This window comes from Octopus sinensis, linkage group LG9 (genome assembly GCF_006345805.1).
Source record: "Octopus sinensis linkage group LG9, ASM634580v1, whole genome shotgun sequence".
Classification (NCBI taxonomy): domain Eukaryota; kingdom Metazoa; phylum Mollusca; class Cephalopoda; order Octopoda; family Octopodidae; genus Octopus; species Octopus sinensis.
The window spans coordinates 54,221,085-54,242,078 of NC_043005.1; positions in this window are offsets into that span (position 1 = coordinate 54,221,085).

The window sequence follows — 20,994 nt, forward strand, 5'->3', positions numbered from 1 at the left end:
GACTAGCTGATCCTGCCTCTTTTTTCTTCACTGGGCCTTTTCCTCTTTCATGCTCGGATCATCACTTCCATTCCAATTTGTCCATCTAAAACTTCCGCTGAGCATCAGTTTAATATATTCACTGTGTTCTTCTAATTGACTTTTGTTGTTTCTTCCTGCTTTTTTTTTTTTTTTTGCCTTATGTGTGTGTATGTGTGAAAGAAGGATAGAGCTGGGAGAGAGAGAGAGAGAGAGAGAGAGAGAGAGAGTATAATAAATAAAAAGATATAAAAAAATGGCGTGTATTAGATACAAACAATAAATGTTCAGGCCGGACCAAATACCTAGAATCCAATATCGAATGAAGGAATATGGAATCAGTGCAAATAAGAGCTGGTTATGGGGACAATACTCTCCGAACTAATTAAAAACTCATACAGGTTCTGGTGAGAATCGAACTCATGACCTTCTGCGTGTAAAGCAACATCAAAAGGATATTTTTGTATGTAGGTATGTATACATGCAGATTTGTGCGTTTTGTTTTATGTATGTATCCTCATGCATATAGTCCCATATCTAGACATGCTCATATAATACTTCTGAAAAGTTTTAGAGATTTTTGCAGTTCAAGTGATCGCTTGGATCTGTAGTCTTCAAATCAGCTTTCTCTTTTCTGGTTTTGAGACGCCTAATTTCTCTAGAGTGGCATTTAAGTAGTGCTTTACATATCCCAGCGCCGCAATAATTACAGGTATAAACCTGAATTTGTTGTCTGTCCGTCTGTTTGTCTGTATGTATGTAAAATACTGTTCTGACTAAATACACTATGAAAACAGAAGTCAGAATGTCCTAAAATTCCTATTTGTTTTATTTTTATTACAACACTCATGCGTACACATGCATTTACAGTACCACCTCACTTTACGGGCACCTGCTTTATAAGACCCCAGATTTACGAGTTTTATTTTATAACAAATATAAAAAGTTAAACAGCCATTTTGTGCGTGTCGCAATGTCGCAACATGTAGCAATACTGGTTCTAACAAGACTAGACAGCGACGGAGTAAAATGACAGCATAACATTTCATTGCGACCATGGGAAATTATTGCTCTACTTTACGAGTTTTCGCTTTACCAGCATTCACCAAGAACAAGCTAACTCATATATTGAGGCATTACTGTATATAGCAACAGAAATAGAAATAGAGCTGTAGCCTCATCTTATAGTGTAAGCTCAATAAAATAGTAGTACAGATTTATATACGCTTACCGATATTAATCTATTTTATGTATATGAATACGCAATGCATTTTACAAATACGAAACCATTTGTAAAAGATTACTCACACTCTCCACCCTCTTGTGGTTTTTATTTCAACTACCTGTCTAGTATAGGTTGAGCCAATATGAAGGATCATTTGAATTCTGCTCTATCTCATCGGTGAAATTACTGTATGAACATTCAAGATTTATAACTTTCTTTGACGAATAACCATGAACCAAAAGTTTGGAACATAGGTCTGAAAATTAGAACTGAGCCATTGGATCAGTTGTTAGATCAGTACATCTCAACATTGTATATGTTTGAATTGAATCGTACTTGAGCATAATTTTAATATTAAAAAAAAATGTTCCAATCTTTTAGCCACGACTGTATACATTTGTATTGGATATGACTAAACTGCATCAAACAGTGGGGTCTAGGTACAGAAGCTCCAGGTTTTTAGGAGCGTGGGCTGCTTCTTGGACACTATTGTCTAACAGGTCTACTCTAAGCTGAATTAGTAGCATCTCTTAGGGTCTCTTAGATATAGGCTAACTAACATGTGAAACACTAGAAATGAAATAACGTCCTTGTAGGAGTAGGTAACATCATAAAAAAATACCTGAAGTACAGTTGGTTTCCAGTCATCTCAACTTATGCTTTTATACAGGATTTTATACAGGATTTCACTGAAAAGTGGGTTCAGTGTTTTCCAGTCAAAACAAACACACATATCTAATATCTATAAAATTTAAGTTTTCTCTCTCTCTCTCTCTCTCTCTCTCTCTCTCTCTCTCTCTCTCTCTCTCTCTCTCTCTCTCTCTCTCTCTCTCTCTCTCTATGTTTGAGTTTGCGTTTGTGTGTACAAAAATTTCATGTACCTCAATAACTTCTATATCTTTCATCCTATTTCTTTAAGCTGCTTCATATCCTAGACCTGAATGTAGGCTACTTAGATTTTTTTAAATTGATATTGGGGCCTCTAGAGCGATAGGAAACCAATAATAGATTATTCCTATTCATTTGCTTTAATCAGCTGTTCTATAATCTGTAGGGTCTTCCATACATTTTCAATCATTTTATAAAAGTGAAAGGATTTTGTCTATTTATTTCCACTGATCATCAGCTACTGGGAAGACTGAACGCATACATTTCCACAGTTCTCAACCGATTTTCACCAAACTTTATACACACATTAGTTATATCCTCAGGATGGTCATACACTAAACATTTTCTCCAGAGCTCCCATGTAAATGGACCTAAAGGGAATTTAGTTTACATATCAATGCGTTGTTTCACTTTAAGGATGCTTATTTACCCATTCGTTATGATATTTCGACTGTTGTCCATTGTTTCAAATATGTTTTAGCATTGTTGTTCTAGACTTTTTTAAACAATCACATATGATTCGTCCCAAAGAATCAACCTTTAAATAAGAGTTTTGCTTCCACAAGTGAAAGCTATACGTATCTTTTCGAAAGATCCATACCAATTTAACTTTATTCAGCATTCCCTGTTAGTGTATGTACAGGCTATGTGGGAAGACAGAATAAAGGTGCTTTTGCTAGCTTATCTCTCCGAAAAAATAGCTTCCTTTGCTGTTGAAAAAAATAAACTCGCAGAAGGGAAGTTTCAACCTCTTCCTTCAGATCCATTACACCATTTATGTTGAGAAAGTGGTATCGTTGACTTAAAGGTACAAGCCATCCAGCAGGTTCCCATACAATTTACATTTACCCAATTTCACGCGTGGAGTATGGTTCAGCTTAAGGCTACAGTAAATTACATTTATACATGGTGCCATGTAGTAAGATTGAACACGTACTTTCAAGATTGTGAAGCTAACTTGTTGTCAACCACGCCTGTTCATACATACATAAAAGCATACATATATATATATATGTGTGTGTGTGTGTGTGTGTGTGTGTGTGTGTGTGTGTGCTCATACAAATATATATATACATACACATATATAGTGTTTATTTCATGATACAATAAAATAAAGAAACAAAAACTTCCTTTTTTCTATTGTAATGCAACATTTTAAATGAACAATGTAGTTTGATATATACATAAGCAGTGAGATGGATGATATCAAAGGTAGTCTTTGATGTAAATGTCTCTTATTGTCCAAGAGACCTGCTACTTTTTTGTCATATTCGGCAGCAGTTCATGCATTCAATTGACTTTCTCACTGATGCATTTCTCCTAATTAACATACTGCCAACATGGCTTTTTCCTCTAACACAAAGCCAAAACAATAATTACTTGCCACATCAGAAGGCAGAAAAGAAAGTTTTGATTCCTAATTACAGATCTATTCAGAGGTTAGTTTCCTTCTCTTTTTTGTGTATTTTGTTCTCATGATTATTTTTTTCAAGTTCTTTTCTTTTTTAATCCGTCACAAGTTCCCCTCATACACACTGTTTAGATGCAAAACACTGATTGATATACCTATATATATATATATATATATTCACATATAATACATACACATATATATATATATATATATATATATATATATATATATATATATATGCATACATATATATATATGTATATATATATATATTTATAAATGTATGTATATATATATAATATATATATATATTATATATATATATATATGTATATATACATATATATATATATATACATATATATATATATATATATATATATATATATATATATATATATATATATATACATACAGATATATGTATGTATAGATAGATAGATAGATAGATAGATATAGATAGATAGATAGATAGATAGATAGATAGATAGATAGATAGATAGATAGATAGATAGATAGATAGATAGATATAGATATAGATATATATAATTTGTGCATGCTGGTGTTTTGCATTCTTCATATAATATTTAAAAAATAACATAGAAAACCATTTTGAATATGTTTTTTGTTGCTTACATTCTGCTTTCTGATAGGTTTTCAGTCAATGTGAAAATGTATTTTACATTTAATATACACTAGATAAATATATTATTTTTCCCTAGAATTAAAAATTGTTTTCAGTTTAATAATAGTGTCTCAAACTTTTGCAGGAGGCTTGTAATTTCAGGGGTATTAACCACTTACATCGATCCCCAATGTTTGACTGGTATTTATATTAACGGCCCCCGGAAGGATGCGAAGCAAAACTGACCTCAGTGAGATTTGAATTCAGAACCTGAAGAGCTGAAAGAATTGCCACCAAGTATTATGACCGGCATGCTAATGATTCTGCCATCTGGTTGAACTGTTTATCAGCAAATAAATTGAATACAATTTCATCTATTTTATTATCTGATAAATATCTAGGAAAAGAATATTTATACTGCTTTTATTCTGTTTAGAATCACAAGAGTATTGTCTGAATTTAATTCGAGAGTCCAATGGACCCATACAGTAATTAATGTATGAAGTGAAATTTCCTAGCTTTTATAAACATACAGAAACTTTCCCATTTGACAAATAAAAGAGAGTCAAGAAAAAATAGGAGTCACGAGAAATCCGCAGAATCAAATAATATAAACAGTAGGAAACAGCAACTGAAAAAACTGAAATGGGTCCATTGGACCCATTGGTAGACAGAAGGTTAATATATAAAATCTGTACATCACTTCAAACAATATATACATACATAAATACATACATACATACATACTGGGCAGACAGACGGATGGATGTATGTACATTTGTATACACTATATAATGAGCATAACACATTCATCAGTGGGCTGCCATTGATTTCATGAAGGCAATACAGCTTACAGCAATCTTCTCTGCTTGTCAGTGCAATATTAATACAATCATCAGAGTAGCTGAAAATCAAATGGAAAGTTCAAGATGGCCGTCTTGCATAATCTTGTAACAGGTGAGAAAACTATAGAAAAAGGAAATCGATCCTATTTCATTTGAAAGAAGAATAAATTCAAGGCCTAGAGAGCATAGCAGTTGAAATATCTTAGTTAAATTCTCTCTTGTTTTCCTCTGTTAAATCATGTAAGATTTTAGCATGAAATGGAAACACAAATTATCTAAGCAACTGAATATTGTTTAGTAATACCATAGTAGACTATGAACGTTCATTCTGTCCACTTAAACTTATTGTCCATATAAAGTCAATGAAAGTGGTTGAGGAAAACATGCCAGCTTAAAGCAACACAGTGTGCAGCAAAAACACGGAAAAAAAGTGATAGAAAGAAAAACAGCAGAATATGTTGTTAAAATTAAAGAAAGAAAAGGACAGAGGAACAAATAAATACGGAACTTTAGAGAATGTGTCCTTTAGAGTGATGGTGAATGTTTGAAAAATCAAAGGCTTGTATAAACAGAGTTAAGATGTGCCTAACTGAAAGAAAGCTAATTTCACACATCTTTAAAGTTTCTAATGTCTGCTTCAACTTTAAAAATGAAAGTTTTACAAGGTTCTTTCACATAGACAAATATGTGCTAACCAACTGGAAAGCACATATTTGTCAACATTCACTGGCCGATAAAACAGGTATTTATCAAATTCTAATGTTGATAAAATAAAGACCAATCAAGTACTGGAGTTGAATCAATCAAGTACAAGGGTAAAACTCTCACTTTTAGGAAACCACTTTTACAGCCGTTAAAAATTTATCAATATATTTGTAGGCAGAAACTGTGCTGAAGCCATAGTATATGAGTATGTGTAGTCATTGTGGGTCCATATGTGTGCATGTATATCCACATGCTGGATGCTGTGGTAAACGGGAGGGTCACTGCTTTGACAGCCAAACAGAACAAAACCTTGAAGTATCGGGACCTGGCAGTGAACTATCTCTTCCAGTCTGTGGTGTTAGAGATGTCTGGAGGAGCTGGGTCACTAACAGCAAAGTTCTTGTCATCATTAGTGGCTCACTTTACAGAGGTTGTCGGGTGATGCCTGTGAGGGTGCTTGGCCTTGCCATCGCCCGGGATAATGCCACAAGCATGTTGGCTTACTTCTGTGGTTTTTGTTGAACCTTGCAGTATACAACCAATTGAAGCATTTCGAGCCGCATTGATGCTTTTTCTTCCTCTGTATTTTTTTGTCTTTTTTTTACGTTTCTATAAATTATACAATAAAATTACTAATATACTATATATATATATTCTTTTACTTGTTTCAGCCATTTGACAGTGGCCATGCTTGAGTACTACCTTTAGTTGAACAAATCGACCCCAGGACTTATTTTTTGTCCTGGGTACCTACGAGGGACGTTCAATAAGTAATGCCTCTGACCCACTTGCAGTTGTTTGATCTAGCTGAAATTTTGCATGTGCAATCATTTATATCTCTATAGAGTAAGTGGCAAATTACAGCTCTGAATAAGTTGTGGTTTCTGATTTACAGGTCTTTGAACCGAGTCAAGTGTGAAATGGAGCCTGTTGAGTGTCGAGCAGTGATCCGGTTTTTGTATTTGAAAGGACGCACACCACGGGAGACTTTTGATGAAATGAAAGTAACATATGGTGATGATGCCCCATCATATGACTTTGTAAAACGCTGGCATCGTGAATTCAAACATGGTCGGAACTCTGTGGAAACAGCTCCCAGATCTGGTCGCCCCCTTCTGCCATTGATGAGGCATCTGTCTGTCAAGTTGAGGCTGCCATTTTGGAAGATCGACGCATAATTATTCGCCAAATAGCCCATGAGGTCAAGATTAGTACCGGGTCTGTGGAAACTATCATTCATGACCATTTGCATATGCAAAAGGTGTCTGCCAGGTGGATTCCCAGGTTGCTCACGCCTTTCCAGAAGCAAGAACGCGTCGAGTGCTCGAGGGTGAATTTGGAGATGTGCCAAGAAGATGAGTCAAAATTTTTCAAAAGACTGATTACACAGGATGAAACCTGGGTCCATCACGATGATCCAGAGACCAAATCCCAGTCAATGCAGGGGAAGCACCGTGACTCACCCCCTCCAAAGAAGGCAAGGGTGCAGCCCTCCGCTGGCAAGGTCATGCTCACAGTCTTCTGGGACCAGGACGGAGTAGTGATGACAGATTTCCTGGCAAAGGGTACCACAATTGCAGGAGCCTATTATGCTTCACTTTTGAGGAAATTAAGAGAAGTTATCAAAATCAAGAGGCGGTGCAAGATCAGCAAAGGCATCCTCCTCCTGCAGAACAACGCTCCGGTCCACAACTCGCGTGTCGCCAGATCAGAAGCACAGGCGTGCGGCTATGAACTCCTCCCCTTGCACCCTCTGATTTTTACCTCTTCCCAGCCATGAAGTTGATTTTGAAAGGAAAGCATTTCCCAGATGATGCAGCTTTGATTTCTGAAGTCACGTCGTGGTTGGAGGACCAAGCTGGGGTCTTCTACAAAAACGGTCTCCAGAGCTGTATCAAACGATGGTAGAAATGCATAACTCTGGGTAGTTCCTATGTAGAAAAAGACTAATAACTGTGCCAAGTTTCGTTGCTCTACTGCTATGGGAAGTGGGTCAGGGGCATTACTTATTGAACGCCCCTCGTATTCTATCGGTCTCTTTTGCCAAACCACTTAGTTATAGGGTTGTAAACACACTAATATCAGCTGTCAAGCGATGATAGGACAGACACACAAACAAACATATATATATATATATATTACCAGAACTCCACCAGCAATTTAATTTCATTTAAATATTTTTCATCCATTAAAATCGTACATTCGGTTGACTGATCCAAAGAAATTTCGAAGTTAAATCTTTTACAGCTTTCCACTGTTTTTTTATATTTATGAGTTCGTATTTTGCACATAGCACGGGCTTCTTTACAGTTTCCATCTACCAAATCCACCCACAAGGCTTTGGTTGGCCCGAGGCTACAGTAGAAGACACTTGCCCAAGATGCCACGCATTGTGATTAAACCTGGAACCACGTGGTTGGGAAGCAATCTTCTTACCACTGCGCATATATACATATATATATATATATATATATATATATATTTGAAGTGTCGGAAACCGGTCCTGCATTATCTGATCCTGGGTTGTCCATTTATCGAATGTTCTTCCAAGAAGTAAGATAAATTTTTCATGTTTGCTGCACACACGTCTTTGCTAGTATATGCGGAATGAAACTTTACAATAGCATCGTATTTGTATCGATTGCTTTTTTCCAATGAATATTGGTGCCTTGTTATACAACTCATCTGTTCTTATATGTATAATTCTACCCTTATGGAGCTTTATTTTACTGGAAAGTAATACATTTGTATTGTAATATTAATTTTTCATTGAACACTTTTTCACTGTTCTCGTTTTGTTAATGGCTAGGCGTTCAGATGAGTATACTGGCATTGATGTGGCAACATTTGAAATATTGTCTAGGTAAATGCAGCTGATGAAGACTGATCAAATTTACGGTGTCAAACGTATTTGAAGAGTCAGAAACCGGTCCTGCATTATCTGATTCTGGGTTGTCTATTTATCGAATGTTCTTCCTAGAGGTAAGACAAATTTTTCATGTTTGTTGCACACACGTCTTTGTTAGTATATACGCAGTGAAGCTTTACAATAGCGTCGTATTTGTATGAATTGCTATTTTCCAGTAAGTATTGGTGCCTAGTTGTACCACTCATCTGTTTATATATATATATATATATATGAGCACTGTCTGTCTAAGAGAGTATGTATGTGTCGTTTAGTCGTTGTACATCATGTCATCGTCATCAGTAATTAGGTAAGAAACTGCATTTTCAGGCAAAAATGACTACACAGTATATATGTGTTTCTATATTTTATTATTTTGAACAGTTTTATAATACGTGTGAACAAAGTATATTTATATTGAAAAACTTTCCTTCGAGGATGCCTGTGCTACTTAAAGCTTTACAAAATCTAAGACAATGTAAATGCTCTAGTTATATCTCTTAAGTAACATTACAATAAACATAATAAAGAATAAAGCAGATAGTTATATAAAACGACATATGTCAGCCTTAAAGCATAAGGATATGTAGCTTTGTCAAATATATATGAAGTATACATTATGTGAGGACAAGTGGAAGAAAGTGAGAGAATATCTCACTGAACAAAGTGATCAAGCTTCTTGTGGAATCTAACGTGGCTCTTCTATGATGTTTAATTCACCAATCTTTTATAACCCAAGGCAAAGCTTCTAGAACTTTTCAAATATAAATTATTTTACTCTTCCAAACTACTAAGACAAAAACGTAGTATTATACTAAATGCTATTGATAATATATAGAAATGGAAAAGAATAACTCTATGTGCAAAATACGAGATCATAAATATAAAAAAATTGTGGAAATCTGTAAAAGATTTAACTTCAAAATTTCTTTGGATCTGTCAACAGAATGTACGATTTTAATGGATGAAAAATATTTAGATGAAATTAAATTGCTAGTGGAGATCTTGTAATCTGCCACGGTATATAATGCGCAAGTATAGTGCCTTAGTACATGCATTTTCAGCATGAAAAACTGATTAAGCATATTTATTAGACATGCCTGTTAAGTAAATACTTTTTGTGATAAATTCTTGTCTTTTCTTAAGCTGCTTAAATATAGAAAGATGGCGACTGTGAAATAACATCTACCATGAGTGATGTCCGGATTTATAAATATAAATGTAACTTGCTGACATAATGTAAATGTGCAGCTAATTGTGAGTGCTGATAATGAGGACTAAATTTGGGCCTAAAACAATTAAGTGAGATAATTGTTTTAAAGTAATAATAATAAGAAGAAGAAGAAGAAGAAGAAGGAGGAGAGGAGGAGGAGGAGGAGGAGAAGAAGAAGAAGACGAAGAAGAAGAAGAAGAAGAAGAAGAAGAAGAAGAAGAAGAGAAGAAGAAGAAGACGGCATGACAATGTGGCAAGAATGATCCACTGGGAGCTCTGAGGAAATCATGGACAACAAAGAGAAAAGACATGATACAAACAAACCCCAGAAGAAGTCACTGAGAATGAAAATTGCAAAATCCTGTGGGATACAATGATTCGGTGTGATCACTTGACCAGACGTCGGAAACTGGACATTGTTGTGATGAAGTAAAAAAGAAAGAACATACATGATAATTGACATAGCATGCCCCAGTGATAACAGGATCAAAGAGGAAGAAGAAAAACTGAACAACTGTGACGACTTGAAGTGGGAAATATGAAGGCTGTGGTCAATGAGGAGAGTAGACATGATACCAATAGTAATTGGGGCACTTGGAATTATCAGCACTCAACTACCAAGATGGCTCAAAAAGAGTTGTACAAATGCAAAAGTAGAACACCTACAAAAATCAGCATTGCTTGGAACTGCAAGAATTCTTCACAGGGTTCTTGAAGTATGACCAGTAAACAAGCAAACAAATGTCACCTTATTCTTTTGGCTGTGGACAGCTGAACTTTTCATCATACCCAGCAAAATAAGCAGTGAATTTTCAACTTATAATAATGATGATGATGATGATGATGATGATTGTAATATTCTACACAAAATACTTTGTATGTAATCTCAAGTTCTAAAACAAACACATAATTTTCTTATGGTTTCTTAAACATTCTCTAGAACAACATTTTGTACAAAACCAAATATATGGCACCCTAGGCATAACACCAACATGAACTTCCAGCTTGTTATCTCTTGAAGTCTCTGGGTGAGACTTGGAGCCAACTTGTACAAATGTAAAGCAAAAGTCAAACATAAAAGGATAATAATAATAATAATAATAATAATAATAATAATAATAATAATAATAACAACAACAACAACAACAAAGATAATAATAATAGGTGCTTGGAAATTAAATTATAAAGAAAATATGAGAGACATTTGGAACAAATTTTGCCTTCAGTTTATTAACAGTTTTAATGGTTTTGAACAGCCAGCAGAGATTGACCAAAATGAAACAGATGACTGTTGATATTGCTAACCGATCACAACTTAATATTTCTATGAATGATATAAATAATCTATTTCAGTTGCATATGCAAGACTTCAATGAAATGCATGAATATTATGAAAGTCTAAAGATGTAAAAATAGGAACTTCTTTTTATTCTTTCACTCTTAAAGAGCTTGATTAAGTTGTTTCAAATGTTCACATGGTGATTTATATTTTCAAGTCCCAAGATAGCAATTTCGAGTGAAGTAGAAAACATACAGTAGATTTCAATAAATCTTACATTTGGTATGATGGAATTTATGCAGAAAAGAAAAAAAACTATTACAAAAGAGAGATACTGACAGATTTATAAAGAAAAAGAGTGATATGTTTTTCATGTGAAACTAATATGAAACAGCAAAACGACATGGAGTGAACAACAAAGAAACACCCCTGTCATTAGACTAAATAAATAAATGAACTAATGCTACTTTAGTGATTGTTATCTCAGCATAATAATAGCTGATATAAATGTTGGTTGGTTGATTGGTTGGTTGATACCTCCAGTCACACTTTACATAATATACTCTTTTACTTGTTTCAGTCATTTGACTGTGGCCATACTGGAGCACCGCCTTTAGTCAAGCAAACCAACCCCAGGACTTAGTCTTTGTAAACCTAGTACTTATTCTATCAGTCCCTTTTGCCGAACCGCTAAGTTACGGGGATGTAAACACACCAGCATCAGTTGTCAAGCGATACTGGGGGGGGACAAACACACACACACACATATATATATATACATATATACGACAGGCTTCTTTCAGTTTCCATCTACCAAATCCACTCACAAGGCTTTGGTTGGCCCGAGGCTATAGTAGAAGACACTTGCCCAAGGTGCCACACTGTGGGACTGAACCCAGAACCATGTGGCTGGTAAGCAAGCTACTTACCACACAGCCACTCCTGTGCCATATATATAGAGAGGGAGGAAAACAGTAAAATAGAGATACAGAAAGGAGTAGGATGAGAGGATATAATTGGAGGCAGGCAATGAGTGAATGAATGAAGTATACATACACACATGCAGTGAGGGACAAAGAATCAAAATGACAGGGAGAAGGAAGAAAGTGAGTATATGTATGTATGTATGCCTCTTCTATAGTTTGATTATTATAGATCTTCCAGTGAGGAGTAAGCCGGTTTCCAACAAAGATACAAGGCTCCATCTTTGGGATGTAGTCAACACAGACAAATTCACATTTGGAACTTGAGAAATATCTTGCATATTTTAACTGTTCCACTCACAGACTGAACTTATAATGTACGAATTAGCCAGTCATTTTCTCTTTCTGAAAATCCCAGTTTATCCAGATTCTCCTTTAAGCATTTACTAACAAAACCTAGTGTTCCAATTATTAATGGTATGAATATGAATTCATACTATAGTCTTGGTGTTTTCTTTCTCAACTATGTAGTCTTGAGTTCAGTCCCACTCTGTGGCACTTTGGCCAAGTGTCTTCAACTACAGCCATGGACCTGAGTGAATTTGGTAGATGGATGTGTGTGTGTGTGTATATGTGTGTACACATGTACATGCATGTGTGCATGGGTGCATGCTTGCTTTAATCTGTTCTTATGTGTAAGAAAGGGAGCAGTAAGCAGTGTTGGTATTTCTCAATTCCGTCAATGAATCAGTCAGTCACTTTGTGCCTTTGAAGAAATGATGAATGAGAAATCCCTTATTTGCAAATCAGGTAAACATTAGTATTGCTGGACCTGGAGAAAGAGGAAGTACCCATGATTTATTTATTATTCAGGTCTTCCTCATGTGGTAAGATTGATCCCATTAATGTTCCACTTTAACCTTTGTAAGTCAACACCTTTGGGAAAGATATGAGCAGTGATAAAATTCCAGAGGGCTGATGTTCAGAGAAGGAAGGACTGTGTACAGTAATTAGTGTAGGGCCGAGGAATATGGCTGTGATTGTGCATGGCTTAGTAGTTAGGATGTTGGACTCATGATTGTAAGATTGTGGTTTTGATTCCTGGACTGGACAATGTGTTGTGTTCTTGATCAAAACTCTTCATTTCATGTTGCTCCAGTCCACTCAGCTGGCAAAAGTGAGTAATCCTGCAACAGACTGGCAACCCATCCAGGTGAGAAATGTATACACCATGGAAACCAGGAAACCAGCCCTTATGAGTCAGCATGACTCATGAAATTACTTTTTTGTTTTTAAAGGGTAGGGCTAGACACAACAAGGGTGATGGGAAGAAAAGGGACAAGTGAAGGGAGGGTGTCTGAGTCTAGTAAGCATGAATCAAACTGGCTTTAGGGAGCAAAAGTCACTGTAGTAGTAACGGGAAGGATACAGAGAAGAGACAGCATGCTTGTTGGCTAGAGATTGAAACATGTCTGACTGACATTAGATTAGAATTTATATTAAAAATAGTTTCATGCAATTTACACTTGTTTTACCACTTTTTTTTTACTGTAGGTTTTTCTCATGCAGACCCATAAAATTTATACCAGTAATATGTTTTTTGCCTTTTACTCTTGGCAACAACATATGACAAACGAATGCTTTTATGGAAACTTACCGAAAGTTAGTGAGAACTACACTGACAGGGTCTCCAAGTACTTGCAAAACAAAAAAAAAATCTCTTTTCAGAGGGGAGGAGCATTGGAGGAGGTGATCTTGTATTAGATGATGAAAGGTTATAGTGGGGCAGAGAGACAATGATGGCTATGACTATCTGGTCACTGCATGAGCCATCCTGAACTGGAAGCATCCAAATTAGTCTTGTGGAAACCACTTCATGGTGATGTAAGAAGGGGAAGATGCTGTTACACTTACGGCAACAACTTGATTACAGGACCTTGAGGTGATGATGTTGGACCAAGTAGTGTGGTGGATTGGACTTTGTTGCTGCAACCTGGCTTGGAACCTGGCCATAATAATAATAGGCATCCAGCCATAGAAACCAAGCCAAAACTGATGACCAGAGCCTGGTGCAGTTCTTTGGTTTAACAGCTATGGTCAAACTGTCTAACCCAAGCCAACATGGAAAAACAGACATTAAATGATGATCATATGATATACCATCATCATCATCATCATCATTATCATCGTTTAACGTCTGCTCTCCATGCTGGCATGGGTTGGACGATTCGACTGAGGACTGGCGAACCAGATGGCTGCACCTGGCTCCAATCTGATCTGGCAGAGTTTCTGCAGCTGGATGCCCCTCCTAAAGCCAACCCCTCCGAGAGTGTAGTGGGTGCTTTTACATGCCACCGGCATGAGAGCCAGTCACGTGGTGCTGGCAACGGCCATGCTCAAATGGTGTTTTCTTTTGTGCCACCTGCACAGGAACCAGTCCAGCAGCATTAGCACCAGCCTTGCTTGAATATTTTTTCATGTGCCACTAAAGCGACACTGGTAACGATCATACTCACATGGTGCTTTTTATGTGCCAACAGCACAGAAGCCAATCAGCTGCTCTGGCAACGATCATGCTTGGATGGTGCTCTTAGTGCTCCACTAGCATGGATGCCAGTCATGCGGTGCTGTCATTGAATTTGATTTCGATTTCGATTTCACTAGCCTCAACAGGTTTCGCAAGCAGAGTCCAGTGAAGGAAAGGTATGCATAAGTGGGCTGGTTACACCCCTAGCATAGGCCACAGGTTATGGTCTTACTTGGCTTGCCGGGTCTTCTCAAGCACAGCATATTTCCAAAAGTCTCGGTCACTAGTCATTGCCTCGGTGAGGCCTAATGTTCAAAGGTTGTGCTTCACCTCATCCCAGGTCTTCCTGGGTCTACCTCTTCCACAGGTTTCCTCAACTGCTAGGGTGTGGCATTTTTCACACAGCTATCCTCATCCATTCTCACCACATGACCATACCAGCACAGTTGTCTCTCTTGCACACCACATCTGATGCTTCTTAGGTATAACTTTTCTCTCAAGGTACTTACACTCTGTCAAGTATGCACACTGACATTACACATCCAGCGGAGCATACTAGCTTCATTCCTTGCAAGCTTACACATGTCCTCAGCAGTCATGGCCCATATTTCACTGCCATGTAGCATGGCTGTTCGTACACTTGCGTCATACAGCCTACCTTTTACTCTGAGCAAGGGGCCCTTTGTCACCAGCAGAGGTAGAGGTAAGTGTATATAAGAGGTAAGTGTAGAGGTATGTGTGTGTATATATATATATGCACACACAAATATATAGAGAGAGGATAGATAGATAGATAGATAGATAGATAGGTAGATTGATAGATAGATAAATAGATAGATAGACAGATAGATAAATAAACACTCTATAAGATATATAATACAAACTGTATGTATATATATATGTTGATGTGTTTGCATGTGTGTGTGCATGTGTGTATGTGTGTGTGCGTGTGTGTGTGCATCTATGTATCTATGTTTATACACATACTCACATATATTGACAGCCACATTAAAATCTACAAGAAGAATTATTAAGAATTCCATAAATATTTAAATGCCTCATGGAATTAGATTTACTGATATATTTTAGTTAATCCACTTTAAAAAAAAAATCTACAATAATAATAATAATAATAATAGTAACAAAATCATGAGCCAAGTTGAAAAAAATGAGGGAATTACTTGAATAGAATAGATGAAAATTTATTCTCTGATGATAAGACATAAATAACCAGAAAATTTAAATAAATATGTTTGAACGGAAAAAAAGACCAATCAAAATTTAAAAATTACAAAAATACAACATATTTACCTATAGTGTGCAGAAAATAAAGGAAGATTGAGAAATGGTAAGAATGATATCTAATTCTGTAATGATGTATGACAATAAATAAAAGAATATTAACAACACCCTCGGGCTAATTGTATGTCTTGATAAATAGGCTGGAAAAGTAGCATGGGCATATAACATTGCTTGAAAGAGTGTGAAAAATATTGTAGTTAGAATTTTGGCCTTAGAATTGTTAAAAAGGAATTCCCTTAAGATGAATGAAATTATGTTTAGAAATTATTTTAGAAGAGAAACTTTTAGGAAACTCAAGTAATTGGATAGCTTTAATCATGTAAAAAAAAAAAAAATAGGGGGCTAAATAATCCTCTAACAGTTTGTCTCTGTTTCTTTCACTCTTTCTCTCACTCTCTCTTCTTAATAAATATATGTGTATATGTATGTTCAGGCATGTGTTGTGTATGTAGCCAAGTTTGTATGAGTGTGTTTGCTTGTGTATGCATGTGTTTGTGCTTGTGTGTTTGTTTATCAGAATAAATTTTAAAAACCAAGAAAGAAAGAAATGAAGCGAGTTTAAAGAATTTGTTCAACAATTTCGTTTCCATATTGAATGTTATAATGTTATAACAGTATATTTTATTTGGAGCATTATGAAATAGAGTTAAAAGTGAATGAGAAAGCTTCTGTAATTCTCAATGGAAATACAGAAGTGAGAAGAAAAACAAAACAAAAAAAGAAAAGAAAAAGAAAAACAAATGCTGATTGGTATAGTGAAACCAGTCAATTAGTTTCATGCAACTCATCTATTCTGTTGTTGACGGAGGAGTTTAATATTTCAATAAAAATGGCCTCTTTAATTTTCAACATTTGCTTTTAAAGTAGCAGTTGCTGCTTGTAAACTATGCACCTGCATAAAGGAACACATTCGTATGAATGTCTTGTTGATTAACAAACATCTGGGAAAATGTCATAACCAAATCATTATTACTGCCACCGTCAATACTACAAAATGGATGACTGGAAACTTGAAAATTAGTGACTAATGTTTTACTAAACTGTCTAAGTTCACCATCAACAACAGGCAAAATTTGTATGACGGTAACTCGTTAATTTAATAGCACAAATATGCAAATGTTGCAGCATACCCAGCCCTATTTTTACTCTTTTACTCTTTTACTTGCTTCAGTCATTTGACTGCGGCCATGCTGGAGCACCGCCTTTAGTCGAGCAAATCGACCCCAGGACGTATTCTTTGTAAGCCTAGTACTTATTCTATCAGTCTCTTTTGCTGAACCGCTAAGTTACAGGGACGTAAACACACTACCATCAGTTGTCAAGCAATGTTGGGTGGGGGGGACAAATACAGACACACAAACATATATACACACATACATATATACATATATACGACAGGCTTCTTTCAGTTTCCGTCTACCAAATCCACTCACAAGCCTTTGGTTGGCCCAAGGCTATAGTAGAAGACACTTGCCCAAGGTGCCACACAGTGGGACTGAACCCAGAACTGTGTGGTTGGTAAGCAAGCTACTTACCACACAGCCACTTCTGAACCAATTTACTCATATTTCTTCACAAATTAGAGCTAAAATCAATCTCCAGTTTTCCATTTCGTTTCTTGATAAAGGAATCTTCAAGCCAAAATGTTGAAATATAAAAGAGTAAACCATTCTCTTTATTTTCAACTTGGAGTTTTAATTAAATTTTATATTCAATATAAATACACACACACAAATATATATATATATATATGTATACATACATATTGATTTCAAAGTTTGGCACAAGACTAGAATTTTTCAGTGGAAGTTAAGTCGATTACATCATCTCAACTGGTAATTATTTCATTGACCCCAAAAAGATGCAAGGCAAAGTCAGCCTCAGCAGAATTTGAACTCAGAACATGAAGACAGACAAAATGCCACAAAGAATTTCACCTGGCATACTAATGATTGTGCCAGCTCATTGCCTTATGCATACATGCATACATACATACACATATATTGAATCCATCACCTATTAATTAATATTATCACAAACACACACACACACATACATCATCACTTAATGTCCGCCTTCCTGCACCAGACTTCTGTGACTGTTTTGGCAGGATTTTTACAGCTGGATGCCCTTCCTAACATCAACCACCCAACAGAGTAGACTTAGTGCTTTTTATGTGGTACAAGCACAGACAAGATTAGTTTTTGCAAGTTTTTTTTACAGCTGGATGCCCTTCCAAACACAAGCTACTTTACAGTGTGGACTGGGTACTTTTAAGTGGCGCCTACACTGACAGGGTCACCAAGTACTTGCAAAACACAAAAAGAATCTCTTTTCAGAGGGGAGGAGGTGATCTTGTATTAGATGATGAAAGGTTATAGTGGGGCAGAGAGACAGAAACAGGAGAGACAGAAACATACACATCGCCTGGTCTGAGATTCGAACCCATGATCCCTTGACCGTGAGTCTGCTGCTCTAACCACTAGGCCATGTGCCTCCATGTGTGTATATATATATGCATGCATGCATATAAATAAACGTATGTATGTATGTATGTATGTATGTGCTTCATTGAAAATACAACTATGTTTGTGTTTAGTTTTCACATTAACATTTTTACAAGACTTAACATAAGACCCTTGCAATTTGATTGAAACAATAAAGTACTTAAATTTCTTTTTAACAATGTTTCCAGGCTATATGAATAGCATCAGGACTTGGAGGGATGTTGGTTTCTGTACAAACTTTTGTTTATACAGACCAGACTTTGTCACCAGTAAGTTGGTGATGAATGGTTTATTTACCCCCAGCTGGATTTGAACATTAATACAGTAGGGTCATTGAATATACCATTCTTTCCACTTCTTTTGAATGTAATGAAGTTGATAGACTTGAGTAATAGTTTAAATGCTTATAGTATGCAATGGAATAAATATTTTCTCACTGCCTGCAACAACTAAAGGCCAAAGCTAATAATTATTCTATAGATGTTACTCTAATTGTTGATTGAAGTTTCAAACTAAATAAAACATGGCATCAATATAAAGACTATCACATGTTTCATGAGAATAATTAAATTTAATTCCAAATGTTTCCAGATTAGATATAAAGGAGAATATGATTTGGTCATAGTTATTTCTCTTTGGTCAATTCAGTTTAGCAAGCAATGCTTTGTACAAACTTTGATACTTAATATCTTCATCATATTAGCGTCTGTTGCCAAGGTATGTTTGTTGACCATATTCTAACTTCTGGATATTTAAATATTCTTTAATAAGTCTTCAAAGTTATATAACTTAGTTATTGAATATATTTCTCTGAGACATTGATCTTATGGCTTGACAACAGGAGACAAGGAGGGGGAATGTATGGCAATAAACTTGCCTATTGAATATGTCAAGCACGCAAAAATAAAGAAGGACTTCTCTATGATGGTCATGTCAGAATAGAATTCTGGAATTTGTATTATTGAATATAAAGAGAAATATTAAAAGAAAGGTTAATTATTGACCTAACATGAAGTCAACTTATGAAATATCTTGATCTAAAATCAAAACTGCATTCATGACAATACAGACTTAATTATCATTTAAATTAGGTAAATTTTAATTTTTTAATGAACTATTGATTTTCTAATTATTTTCTACTAGCTGCATGCAATTTCATTTCATTTATATATTTAATACATTGTATAATTCACAATGCAATACATCTAATATATATATATATATATATATATACACACACACACACACACACACACACACACACCACACACACACATAATGTTTCATATATTATTTATTATAGGTGTGTGTGCATGTGCATGTGTATAAAGGAAAAAGTGAGCTAACTTTTATAATTGCACTTAGTCCATTTTATCCTAAATGTTTCTTTTCTTAATGTAATGATTTAGCACAAATTATAGAATATGAAGCTGAATGCCTCATGGGATAAATAATTTATAGATGCCATCCACATTAATAGCTGAGTAATTGTTAGCATATTTAATATGTCAAAGTAAATGTTTTCAGATGAGGTCATAATAAGACAGAAGTAAGTCTAGGCTTACCTCCCTTACTTGCCAAAATAATGTTAAGCAATATTAGTCACTGACTAATACTGTTATTATTCCTCACAATATAATTATTTATAGTTAACTAATAAATGAATAACACTGGCTTAGATTTCAATATGTAGCTTTTCCTGTACTTACTTATCTTTGTCAGAACTAATTTTACCCTTCATTCCTTCCATAACCAAATTGTATCTCTCTCTGGCAATGGTTAGCATTGTGTTCATAGTCTTTACAGAACCGACAACGAAAATATTATCTCTCACTTTGAAGCGTTTACTTTTTGCAGAACTGATACAAGAAATAAGAACAGAATACTTGACACATAAAATGAAGAAGGATGCAAGTAATCCACTTAAAAGTGACAACCAATGCAGAATTTGAGGTTATCACTTTTATCATAAGTAGCTGTCATCATGATATAATCTATCTGTGATGTGTGATGCTGTAACCAACATTGTATGAATCAAACACTGTGCAGTACAATTCATAAAAAGATTGTAGTGATGAGAAAAATATGAGAAAATACAATGATGTGGAGAAAACACTCATAGCATAGAATCTTTTCTACTCTAGGCACAAGACCCGAAATTTTTGGGGAGGAGCCCAGTCAATTAGATCGATCCTAGTACACAACTGGTACCTAATTTATTAACCTTGAAAGGATGAAAGGCAAAGTCAACCTTGGCGGAATTTGAACTCAGGGTGTAATGACAGACGAAATACTGCTAAGCATTCCACCCAGCATGCTAACGTTTCTGCCAGCTCGCTGCCTTACTCATAGTATAGAATGCTAGAGGAATATTCCTGTCAAAACCCCAGTAAAATATAAGCATAACAAAGCAACATTATGGTGTCGATGATTTGTGATATTGGGTAGCCACATGGTGGCAAGCTGGCAGAATTGTTACCACACAGGGCAAAATGCATAGCAGCATTTCATCTGTCTTTACATTCTGGGTTCAAATTCTGCAGAGGTTGATTTTGCCCTTCATCCTTTTCGGGATCGATAAAGGTAAGTACCAGCTGGGCACTGGGATCAATATATAA